Source organism: Thalassophryne amazonica, chromosome 2 (genome assembly GCF_902500255.1).
Source record: "Thalassophryne amazonica chromosome 2, fThaAma1.1, whole genome shotgun sequence".
NCBI classification, from domain to species: domain Eukaryota; kingdom Metazoa; phylum Chordata; class Actinopteri; order Batrachoidiformes; family Batrachoididae; genus Thalassophryne; species Thalassophryne amazonica.
This window is the reverse complement of record NC_047104.1, coordinates 52,657,090-52,670,410: the sequence shown is the minus strand read 5'-3', so window position 1 is coordinate 52,670,410 and position 13,321 is coordinate 52,657,090.

Genomic DNA, 13,321 nt, shown 5'->3' with positions numbered 1-13,321 from the left:
GTGTGAACCGGGATTCATCCATGAAGAGAACACCTCTCCAACATGCCAAACGCCAGCGAATGTGAGCATTTGCCCACTCAAGTCGGTTACAACGATGAACTGGAGTCAGGTCGAGACCCCGATGAGGACGACGAGCATGAGCTTCCCTGAGACGGTTTCTGACAGTTTGTGCAGAAATTCTTTGGTTATGCAAACCGATTGTTTCAGCAGCTGTCCGAGTGGCTGGTCTCAGACGATCTTGGAGGTGAACATGCTGGATGTGGAGGTCCTGGGCTGGTGTGGTTACACGTGGTCTGCGGTTGTGAGGCTGGTTGGATGTACTGAAATGCCTTTGGAGACGGGTTATGGTAGAGAAATGAACATTCAATACACGAGCAACAGCTCTGGTTGACATTCCTGCTGTCAGCATGCCAATTGCACGCTCCCTCAAATCTTGCGACATCTGTGGCATTGTGCTGTGTGATAAAACTGCACCTTTCAGAGTGGCCTTTTATTGTGGACAGTCTAAGGCACACCTGTGCACTAATCATGGTGTCTAATCAGCATCTTGATATGGCACACCTGTGAGGTGGGATGGATTATCTCAGCAAAGGAGAAGTGCTCGCTATCACAGATTTAGACTGGTTTGTGAACAATATTTGAGGGAAATGGTGATATTGTGTATGTGGAAAAAGTTTTAGATCGTTGAGTTCATCTCATACAAAATGGGAGCAAAACCAAAAGTGTTGCGTTTATATTTTTGTTGAGTGTACATGAACAAATTGTAATCTATTAGATAAATATGATTCAAACCACCGCAGCGCAGTGCCTTTAATACCTATGGCATGCTCTAATAATCTATGTAATAAAATTTTATGGTCAACAGTATCAAAAGCAGCACTGAGGTCTAACAGAACAAGCACAGAGATGAGTCCACTGTCTGATGCCATAAGAAGATCATTTGTAACCTTCACTAATGCTGTTTCTGTACTATGATGAATTCTAAAACCTGACTGAAACTCTTCAAATAGACCATTCCTCTGCAGATGATCAGTTAGCTGTTTTACAACTACCCTTTCAAGAATTTTTGAGAGAAAAGGAAGGTTGGAAATTGGCCTATAATTAGCTAAGATAGCTGGGTCAAGTGATGGCTTTTTAAGTAATGGTTTAATTACTGCCACCTTAAAAGCCTGTGGTACATAGCCAACTAATAAAGATAGATTGATCATATTTAAGATCGAAGCATTAATTAATGGTAGGGCTTCCTTGAGCAGCCTGGTAGGAATGGGGTCTAATAGACATGTTGATGGTTTGGAGGAAGTAACTAATGAAAATAACTCAGAACAATCGTAGAGAAAGAGTCTAACCAAATACCGGCATCACTGAAAGCAGCCAAAGATAACGATAAGTCTTTGGGATGGTTCTGAGTAATTTTTTCTCTAATAGTTAAAATTTTATTAGCAAAGAAAGTCATGAAGTCATTACTATTTAAAGTTAAAGGAATACTTGGCTCAATAGAGCTCTGACTCTTTGTCAGCCTGGCTACAGTGCTGAAAAGAAACCTGGGGTTGTTCTTATTTTCTTCAATTAGTGATGAGTAGTAAGATGTCCTAGCTTTACGGAGGGCTTTTTTTTTATAAAGGAAGAGACTCTTTTTCCAGGCTAAGTGAAGATCTTCTAAATTAGTGAGATGCCATTTCCTCTCCAACTTACGGGTTATCTGCTTTAAGCTGCGAGTTTGTGAGTTATACCACGGAGTCAGGCACTTCTGATTTAAAGCTCTCTTTTTCAGAGGAGCTACAGCAAGTTGTCTTCAATGAGGATGTAAAACTATTGACGAGATACTCTATCTCACTTACAGAGTTTAGGTAGCTACTCTGCACTGTGTTGGTATATGGCATTAGAGAACATAAAGAAGGAATCATATCCTTAAACCTAGTTACAGCGCTTTCTGAAAGACTTCTAGTGTAATGAAACTTATTCCCCACTGCTGGGTAGTCCATCAGAGTAAATGTAAATGTTATTAAGAAATGATCAGACAGAAGGGAGTTTTCAGGGAATACTGTTAAGTCTTCAATTTCCATACCATAAGTCAGAACAAGATCTAAGATATGATTAAAGTGGTGGGTGGACTCATTTACATTTTGAGCAAAGCCAGTTGAGTCTAATAATAGATTAAATGCAGTGCTGAGGCTGTCATTCTCAGCATCTGTGTGGATGTTAAAATCACCCACTATAATTATCTTATCTGAGCTAAGCACTAAGTCAGACAAAAGGTCTGAAAATTCACAGAGAAACTCACAGTAACAACCAGGTGGACGATAGATAATAACAAATAAAACTGTTTTTTGGGACTTCCAATTTGGATGGACAAGACTAAGAGTCAAGCTTTCAAATGAATTAAAGCTCTGTCTGGGTTTTTGATTAATTAATAAGCTGGAATGGAAGATTGCTGCTAATCCTCCACCTCAGCCCGTGCTACGAGCATTCTGGCAGTTAGTGTGACTCGGGGGTGTTGACTCATTTAAACTAACATATTCATCCTGCTGTAACCAGGTTTCTGTAAGGCAGAATAAATCAATATGTTGATCAATTATTATATTATTTACTAACAGGGACTTAGAAGAGAGAGACCTAATGTTTAATAGACCACATTTAACTGTTTTAGTCTGTGGTGCAGTTGAAGGTGCTATATTATTTTTTTCTTTTGAATTTTTATGCTTAAATAGATTTTTGCTGGTTATTGGTGGTCTGGGAGCAGGCACCGTCTCTACGGGGATGGGGTAATGAGGGGATGGCAGGGGGAGAGAAGCTGCAGAGAGGTGTGTAAGACTACAACTCTGCTTCCTGGTCCCAACCCTGGATAGTCACGGTTTGGAGGATTTAAGAAAATTGGCCAGATTTCTAGAAATGAGAGCTGCTCCATCTAAAGTGGGATGGACACCGTCTCTCCTAACAAGACCAGGTTTTCCCCAGAAGCTTTGCCAATTATCTATGAAGCCCACCTCATTTTTTGGATACCACTCAGACAGCCAGCAATTCAAGGAGAACATGCGGCTAAACATGTCACTCCCGGTCTGATTGGGGAGGGGCCCAGAGAAAACTACAGAGTCCGACATTGTTTTTGCAAAGTTACACACCGATTCAATGTTACAGTTTTTATTGATTGCTTTAACCTGTTTGAAGAAACTGGTAACCTCTCAGTCCTCATCATCACTCTCTCAGCAGAGCAAAAAACACCTCTTGCAAATGAGTTAACCCATTGTCATTGGTTTGACACAATTCTCCCACCCTTTTGCAAATCAGTTTAACGCAGATGTCATTCAAGCAGTCCAAACTCCATTGCTTTAGCTGTGGTAACCAAACAGAAACCATATATTCCCATCTCTTAGAAACCTCTTGACCGGCATGAAATCACTGGAGCACCTGTTTGACACTGCTTCACACAACTTTTCAATTTGCAATCAGTCTGCAGGTTCAAAAGGTGCCACATTGTGTGTTGTAACTTGCAAGCATGGATGGTCTAAGGCACATGAGAGTGAGAGGTAGAGGGCTCGGGGGAAGAGGAGTCCGAGGAAGAGGAGTCCGTGTGCGAGGTGGGGGTGTAGCTGGAAGGGCTCAAGTCACAGATGAAATTCGGGCAACTGTGATTGATCATGTGGTAAATCATGGTCTTTCACATAGAGAGGCTGGACAAAGAGTCCAACCTGTTCTCAATAGAAACACGGTTGCATCCATTGTCAGAGTTTTTCGACTGGAGAACAGGTAATGTTGCTCATACAGTATATACAGATATATCTGTAGTGATATACAGTACGTCATGTAATTTTATTCCACATGTCATGTATTCTTTATAGAATCGAAAGGCTACCGGTCAGTGGTGGTAGACGCAGACTTTTGAATGCTGAGCAGGAGGCAGCCATTGTGAACATGGTTCTGGCAAATAATTCCATTAGGCTGTGTGAAATCAGGGCAGCAGTGATTGCAGATCAGGGGGTATTTCGAAATGTAAATACTGTGAGTGAGACAACAATTGTCCGTGTCCTCAGTAGGAACAACATGGCTATGAAACAGCTCTACAGAGTTCCCTTCCAGAGGAACTCTGATGCTGTGAAGGAGGCCAGATGCCAATATGTGGAGGTAAGGACACATTACAGTACTATACTGTTGTGCCTTGGCATATCATGCAGTTACTGTCAACTGGAGTTACTTTTACTGTATGTAATTGTAATTTTGCTTTTTCTTTTCTTCAGCGTATCATGGAGCTTGAAGCTGAGGGGGCACATCATATTTTCATCTATGTCGATGAAGCCGGCTTCAACCTCTGTAAAGTGAGGCGCCGTGGGAGGAACCTCATTGGGCATAGGGCCACTATTACAGTTCCAGGGCAGAGGGGCGCCAACATTACTATGTGTGCTGCTATTTCTAATGATGGTGTCCTCAGCCATATTCCAGCTGTTGGCCCCTACAATAGTGAGCGCCTCATTGCATTCTTGGACACCCTGCATGACAGGCTCATCCCGCCTCAGGAAAGAGGGCTGTTGAGGCCTGGCATGCCACTGTTTGTAATCATCTGGGACAATGTGGCATTCCACCACTCTCGTGTGGTGAATGAGTGGTTTGCTGGGCACCCGAGGATGATGATGCAATTCCTTCCTCCATACTCTCCATTTTTAAATCCTATAGAGGAATTCTTCAGTGCATGGAGATGGAAGGTATACGACCACCGCCCCTATGAGCAGATGCCCTTGCTCGATGCAATGACCGCTGCTGCCCAAGACATAGATGCAGAGGCATGCCAAGGATGGATAAGGCATGCTAGAAGATTCTTCCTCAGGTGCATCGCAAGGGAAAATATTGAGTGTGATGTAGATGAGGCCATGTGGCCTATTCATCAAGAGAGAATAGACTAGTAGAGATTTTTTTTTCTTTATTGTACAGAATTATTATTTTTATTTTCCTAATGTCTTACACAGTGACGGATTTTATTTTTTCTTTCATATTCTATATTTGGTTTCTGTTGGGATATTTCATTTGTTAGCCATGGTCTAAATAAGAAAAACAAGAATGAATACTGCAATCAATAAAATTTTCATCACAGCATATCTGGATCACTTTTTTTGCAAGAAGGCAAATTTGACTACAAATGGCACTGACATGTAAGCTGCTCAGTCATTACTGTAGCTCAGTCATTAGGTACAATGACCAGTAATGCAGCACTGATTCACATTGACTGCTGCATTTTGTATTTTGATGCCCCTTGTCTAATGACTGATTGGAAGCGCTTATGCACTTGTGTGCAAGTTGTGTTGTTTGAGGGCAAAATTTGCTTTTGGTCCATAGTTTAAATGTTTTAGAAGAGTTAGAGCCGTTTGCAAGCAAAATGTGTCATTTTGACCATTGGTGCCACTGTTTAGGCCTCTGCGTTAACTGTTTTGATAAATGTGGATTTTGAGTCGACTACTGTGTCAAAGCAATCAATAAAAACTGTAATTTTAGTGACCTCCGATTGGCGTAACCGGGTGTCATTACTGCCGACGTGAATTACAATCTTACCAAATTTACACTTAGCCTTAGCCAGCAGTTTCAAATTTCCTTCAATGTCGCCTGCTCTGGCCCCACTAAGACAATTGACTATGGTTGCTGGTGTCGCTAACTTCACATTTCTCAAAACAGAGTCGCCAATAACCAGAGTTTGATCCTCGGTTGGTGTGTCGCCGAGTGGGGAAAAACAGTTAGAAATGTGAACGGGTTGGCGGTGTACACGGGGCTTCTGTTTAGAACTATGCTTCTTCCTCACAGTCACCCAGTCGGCCTGCTTTCCCGGCTGCTCGGGATCTGCTGGAAGGGAACTAACGGCGGCTAAGCTACCTTGGTCCGCACCGACTACAGGGGCCTGGCTAGCTGTAGAATTTTCCACGGTGCAGAGCCGAGTCTCCAATTCACCCAGCCTGGCCTCCAAAGCTACGAATAAGCTACACTTATTACAAGTACCATTACTGCTAAAGGAGGCCGAGGAATAACTAAACATTTCACACCCAGAGCAGAAAAGTGCGGGAGAGACAGGAGAAGCTGCCATGCTAAATCGGCTAAGAGCTAGTAGCTGCGCTAAGCTAGCAGATTGTGCTCCGGAACAGGAAGTGATACAATACCGCAGTGAGAGCCAACCACCAACAACAACAATAATAATAATAATAATAATAATAATGGATACTGAAGCCTATCAAAACAAAAAAAATGCAAAGTTACAAAAACTAAGCAAACGATAAGGAACCATCAAGAACAAAAGCAAAATGAAATACCGATGAATAGCAGTTGTCAATGGTATTTGTTCAAATTTTAAAATTCTGACTAAGTGCCAGCTGCAGGAACAAAGCTGAACAAAGGTTAAATGATGCCTCCGACAGTCAATGAAAGTCCAGATTTTTTGTTTCGTTTGGGCTTCGTTGTCCTTTGTTAGTGCCGTGTGACCGGGGCTTGACTCCATCATTTTTGCCAGGGTTTGTTGATGTCATTTTACAAATGCATATTTTCCAGTTACATTTATGTTCTCCCCATTTTCAAGCCAATGGTGTACTTTACTATTTCTGCTTTGAAACAACTAGAAAGACGCTGCAGTTACTGTATTGCTATAAAGCCGCAGGTTAAGATTGAACTGTCCTGAAAAAGCCCATGAAAGTGTTATTCATGGTTATTTTGCTTGTGGAGATTTATTTTCCCTGTGCACTATTCAAACACGAGTAACCGTCCTCTCTGGGGAGCTGATGTTTATCCTTGGATCTCATATTCCAACCTTCCCAAACAGGGCGTGAATGACCTGGAAGAGTACAGATGCCTTCTTTATTCTGCAGCTCCAATCTCTCAGGACATGGCTAAAGAGATGAAGAAGAGGGTTTTTTTTTTCTTTCAGGAGAGATGCTGTGGATGCTGCTTGCATTTTAACTACACACTCACTTTATCCCCAATACTGTATCCAATTCACTTCAATTGATTTCTTTTTCAGTATTTTGTTCTTTTAAATCAGAAGATGCTTTGTAAAAATGGTAATGGGCTTGGCAGAATGCCTAATTCTTCATTGCTTTTGTGTGTGTGTGTGTGTGCGCGTGTGTGTGTGTTATAGCGAAAAGAGGGAAAAAATCCTGAAAAGAAGCAAAGCAAAGAGTGGAGCTCGTTCTGTTAAAATACTTCTCGATAGCTCAACCTGCTGGTTAATTCAGCTCATTTAACACATGTTTAAGTGTAGCTGTGAATGGGAGGTAGAATAAATCCCTGTCACTGTCACCGGGTGTGTGGTTTATAGACTGAAATTTCTCACTGTACTCCAGAGTGCTTTGGGACAAACACAAAGATCCCCTTCAGGGAGGAGAACAAAGGGGCAGGTGCAACTTCCTTCTCTGATTCACGGTTATGTAAAACCGACACTGTGCCCACCGCAAATGTATATAAACCATGAGACGTACAACAGGGTGCTATCTTTGGTGTCATCACATAAAGAATGAAGCCATGCAACAGTGCAACAGTACACCCTTGATGCCAACATGTTTCATACAACAAACTGCAGTTGGGAGTGGATTTTGAGTTGCTCAGTCAAATATTGCTTTTGGTTTTTGCAGATTGGCCATCCATTTTGGTCAGGCCAAGGAGCATGTGCTGGCGCAATGTGCTGCTGCACCCAAAACACAATGGAGCCACCAAAGCCCTTGATGGAAACCACCTCGACAGATATCCAGCCAATCCCCGCCTATCAAAATCTACCATCTATCTGCAAAATCCAGGTGTACGTGGAAAACCTCTTGATCTTTTCCAGTTGCTGGTGTGCTCAACACTGAGCACACCAGCTATCCAACGCCAATCCTACATGCTGGATTGTGTTTGGAGAAGTGCAGCACATGGACAAAAAGTTATTGCTCCCTCACTGCAAAAGTAATACTCATTAAAGAGACATCCAGGCATCACCTTAGGTTACTTGTTAACACTAAATCTCACAACCATCTGCTAAGACTTGGATCATCATTCTTCTTCAAAGTTATGCGCATCAACAAACAGCTCTGTCTAGCGACTTCATGACTCCGTATGCTCTTGCTAGATATCTCTCAGTCTCAGACACAACTGAATGTCTCTACAAGTTTGACACATTCTCAGCACAAATGACTCTGATGGCCGAGTCCAAGAAGTCACTGAAAGCCTGGATATTCATCTTCATCCAGGACAATCAGAAACCCAGACTCTCTAAATCCAAGATGGTGAATGATCAGTACTCACATGCTTTTTTCATGTCTGCTGTATGGAGTCTCAGGGCTCAGACAAATCACTTCTATACCTTTGACCCTCAGCGTCCTAATGGCCTCTAGTGTACAAACAAGATGATATGCTCAGTAATTTCTGTTACTGTCTATAAAAAGTTGACAAATTTTAGTTAAATTTTTCTTCCAAGGAGATATTTGATTCTACTTTGTGTAGGTCACTTTGCAATAGAGATATTCAGCTCATAAAATCAGGAGCTGAGAACTCTAAAAGGGGCATCAATATTTCAGATCATGCTTCATGTAGCTGCAAACTGACATTAGGCATTGTGCAAAGCTCAGACCACAGCAAATACTGAATATGGCTGACTACACTCAATTCCACTAACTTCTAACTTCAACTATGACAATGAAATGAGGCAAGAAATTTGATTAACTGAGCAAAAGATACCTGTTTTGAGAAGTTCTGCATTATGTGTAAAAATCCTTCACTGTGCTGCTCCACCATGAAGCTGTATAACCAGTGCTGCACCAGACAAAATAATAATAATAATAATAATAATAATAATAATAATAATAAAACACTTTGTGCATTTTTTTCAAAGACAGAAACAAAAGACTATAACCATAACAGAAGCCTATCTATTCAGAGTTGTTATGGGTGTCTTCCCTCACATGTCTCCTTTCTTGAATGGTCACTCAGATTTTGAGAAGTCACGTAAGAAGTCAGTCTTATATCCGCCCTCGGGTTCATTGGTGCTTGTGTGTATCCCCAGATTCTGTAGCGTGAAGCAGATGAGAGCCTATAACTCATCCTGGATGGAATGCCAGTCCATTCAATTTGATTCAGTTTATTTCATTTATACAGTGCCAAATCACAACAGAGCTGCCTCAAGTAAGTTCTAACCCTAGAGCAAGCACACAGGTGACAGTGGTAAGGAAAAACTCCCTCTGATGACACTGAGGAAGAAACCTCAAGCAGACCAGGCTCAAAGGGGTGACCCTTTGCTTGGGCCATTCTAATAATAAAAAGATGAAAAGTCCACACAGGCGTTAGTACCACAGGTAAGGGTCATCCACACCGTCAGTGGATGCCAAGCACATCTTGATTGTTTAATGTCAACTCCACTGTGATGGTTTACAGAGGCGAAAATTAAAAAAACAAATAAATAAATAAAATGGGAACTGTCCACATACTTATGGACCCCTTTGTTTACTACATATAGCACATACAAGGGGTGATTGAGAAGTTTTTAGCATGAAGTTTTTAGAAAAATTAGGTTGTGGTTCTTCATCTTTTGCATTGTGAGAAACCAACATTTACACCAACTGGGTGCAATTTTTGAGAAACGCTGGTTTCTCAGAATGCAAATGATGGAGAACCATGCCTTACTTTTTGTGGGCAAACTTCTCAGTTGCTCCTGTACATAAATCTATGTCATTTAAATCATCTATAGATTACATTTAGTTGATATTTAGAAATGTTTTTTTAGATGTTGCTGAAATATAGTGAGATATTTCAGTATGGGCTTTATGTTTTTGGATGCCTGTGTTTTTACATCTTTAATTCATGCTTAATTCAGTTTATTTCTACAGTGACAAACCACAACATAAGTCACCTCAAGGTCATATATACATGAATAAGGTCTAGATCATACCCAGAATATCACCAACAACATTGATGACAGGAAAACAACAACATTGGTGGTCAGGAAAAATGTTTCAGTTAAAAATGATTTTAAAGATGTACTTTTTTTTTATTTATTTGCTGTGACCCTCTTTCCAAATGAGTTAATGTAACCTTAACCCAGCTTCCAAAGCAGAAAATGAGGGGATTAAGCAAAGCCCTGGTTTTGACTTGACTTTGTCCTACAACACAGCTGGTTGTCTCTGAAAAGCTCAATGGCCAGTGAGTCACTTAATATAAACCTTGTGATTATGACTTGCCATCAATTATTGATGGCGTGTGCAGCCCGCTTTGTCTCGATCAATGCTAATGTGGTGTAAGCCAGTCAACAGTAGTTCTGAGGAGAAGCCGTGTGACCCGTTGTCTCTGGCTGTTGTTTTGTTCGAGCAGCAGCAGGTGGCTTGCGTCCTTGGGCTTTTGTTGCTTGTGAACTTGAGCCTTTTTTGGCACATCAGCAGATTCCCAGGAGACTTGAATGATCAGGTTCAGCTTTCTGGGTTTAGATCCTGTTGCATCATGAACAGTGGCGCATGTATCTGTGAACAACACTTCACAGCACTTCAGTGTACACGAGAAAAACACTGCACTCCACTCACACTGCATAAATCCTGCTGTACTAAAGTCTGTTTGTATGTATGTGTACAGTAACAGATTAATGTTCTGCTCTTGAACTTGGAGAAGGCGGCAATGATTTTTTTTTTTCCTTTGGTTCTGCTAGAAAAAGACATCTTTATGATCAATTAACAGCATCACTGAGTGACTGTGTGATTCTGCCTATTTTCATTGAGGTAACATTACAAGGATTTCATATATATCCTGTCCCTGGCTGATGCTGAAACACTGATTCATGCTTTTTTCCCCCTTCAGAACTTATTATTGTAACATACTAACAGAAATAGTCAATGGTTAGACTACATAATGTAAGAGATAAAAAAAGAAATGCAGCAACCATATAATTGTTTGCCTCTCTGATAACCATCACCTTATCGTGGTGGAGACGTTTGTGTGCTCCTATGAACCTGAGAGCTGTGCTGTCTGGAGCCTTCATGCCCCTGGTAGGGTCTCCCATGGCAATATTTTTACTACAAAAGAAAGCTATAAGAATTATTAGTAATAAACCATATTATGAGCTATCTAGCCCATTATTTGTCTTTTTACGTATTTTAAAATTGTGGGGCTTAATTGATTACATCCTAATACAAATTATGTTTAAAGTTAAAAATAAACTTTTACCACATGTCCAGGACCTGTTTAAAATGAGGGACTCCAGTTATTTGCAAGGAACATTATTATTTGAGAAATCAATGATTCGAACTACTGTAAAAATTCATTGTGTTTCCATTAAAGGAGTTAACATTTTGAATAAGTGTCCTGATATCACTAAATCATTTGGTTACTTGGTTGCTTTAAAATGCTTTATAAAAATCATTTAATTACTTGTTGTAGCATGATGAATTAGGTTTATCGATTATGTTTTGTTTTGGGGTTTATGCATTGTGCACAGCTGTTTGCATGGTTGTGTTTTGGCATTTTAGATCAGTGATTAATTTGTATTTTGTATTTCTTATCGTGGGTATATATTTATACATTTTTTGTTTTTATGGTTAAAGGGGTGGTCATTTGTAAGCTTTTGCACCCCCCTACACCCTTTTGGGTACATGGGTATGTCATTAGATTGTTTTCTTCATGAGCTTTTTTGCTATTTTTGAGTCTGTGTGTGCTGACTAATAAATAAATAAATAAATTCACTCATTAATTTAAATTGGTCTCAGGGACTGATAGGTACTGTAAATACGAGGTCTCTTAGATAATAAACCGACCCTTTTATTTTTTTTTTTAACTATATGGATTTGAATGACATGCGATTACACCAATCATGCTTGAACCCTCGTGCGCATGCGTGAGTTTTTTCACGCGTGTCGGTGACGTCATTTCCCTGTGGGCAGGCCTTGAGTGAGATGTGGTCCCGCCCTCTCGGCTGAATTCCTTTGTTTCACACGCTGCTCGAGACGGCGCGCGTTGCTTTATCAAAATTTTTTCTGGACCTGTGAGGAATATCCGAGTGGACACTATTCGAGAAATTAAGCTGGTTTTCTGTGAAAAGTTTAACGGCTGATGAGAGATTATGGGGTGTTTCTGTCGGTGTAAGGACTTCCCACGGAGCGGGACGTCCTGCAGCGCTTCCAGGCGCTGTCGTTGGCCTGTTTCGAGCTGAAAACATCCTAATTTAAGACTTAATTCACCCAGGACATCGTGAGAGAACAGAGAAGATTCAGAAGAGGCCGGCATGAGGAATTTATGCGGACATTCCACTGTTTAAGGACATTTTTTTAATGAAAGACGTACGCGCAAATTCGCCGAGTCGTTTCCGTGACGACTCGGCAAATCTGTGTGCGCCGCGACAGGAAAAACACCTCCGTGTTGAAAACCATTTGTAGAATTCAGGCGGCTTTTAATGGCTTTCAACAAGTGAGTAACTGAGAAATTGTTTAACAGCTTGGGCATGTTCCAACTTGCCCGTTAAGATTTCCAACGGAGGTGTTTTTCCTGCCGCGACCCCCCGCGGTCGGGTCCAGCCCGACATGCGACTCTGCCCGCACGTTCTTTCATTACAAAATGACTGTTAACAATGGAATGTCCGAATAAACTCCTCATGCCGACTTCTTCTGAAAGTTCTCTGTTCTCTGACGACTTACTGTGTCAACAGAGCCTGAAATGTGGAAGTTTTCAACTTGAAACGGCGAGACGCTGCCGCCTCGAAGCGCAGATCGCCGTCAGGCGCCGTGGACTGTCCTTAAAGCGACACTACCAGACCAAAATCTCTCATCAGCCGTTAAAATTTTTACCGAAAACCAGCTGAATTTATTGAATGGTGTCCACTCAGTTGTGCCTTACAGTTTTGAAAAAATTTTTATCAAACAAAGCAACAGTCTCTGAGCCATTCCTAAACAATGAAAAAAATCGACGAGCGGGTGGACGACTCCTCACTCAAAGACTGCCCACAGGCGAATGACGTAACCGACAGGCGTGAAAAAACTCTCGCGTGCCCACGAGGGTTCAAGCATGTCTGATGTAATCACACGTGATTCAAATCCATATGGTTTTTGAAAAAATAATAAGGTCGGATACTTTTCTAATAGACCTCGTACATGGGTCCTGTCATTTTTGTGGGAAAACAGAAGCAAGTTAAAGAAATGAAAACATCTTCAGTCAAAATATATGTAAGATCAAAGATAGTGATATAATTTAAATATGTTTATTGCCTTTCAGACATCATCATTGTGTTCATTGTCACGATCACTATGCAACAAAGCCTAGTTATCCAAACACACCAGGGGCATGGCCACGCTGAGTGACAGCTTGTGTGTTGACGCAATGATTGGTAAGAGGCCGGCTCAGACTCCAGCTACTG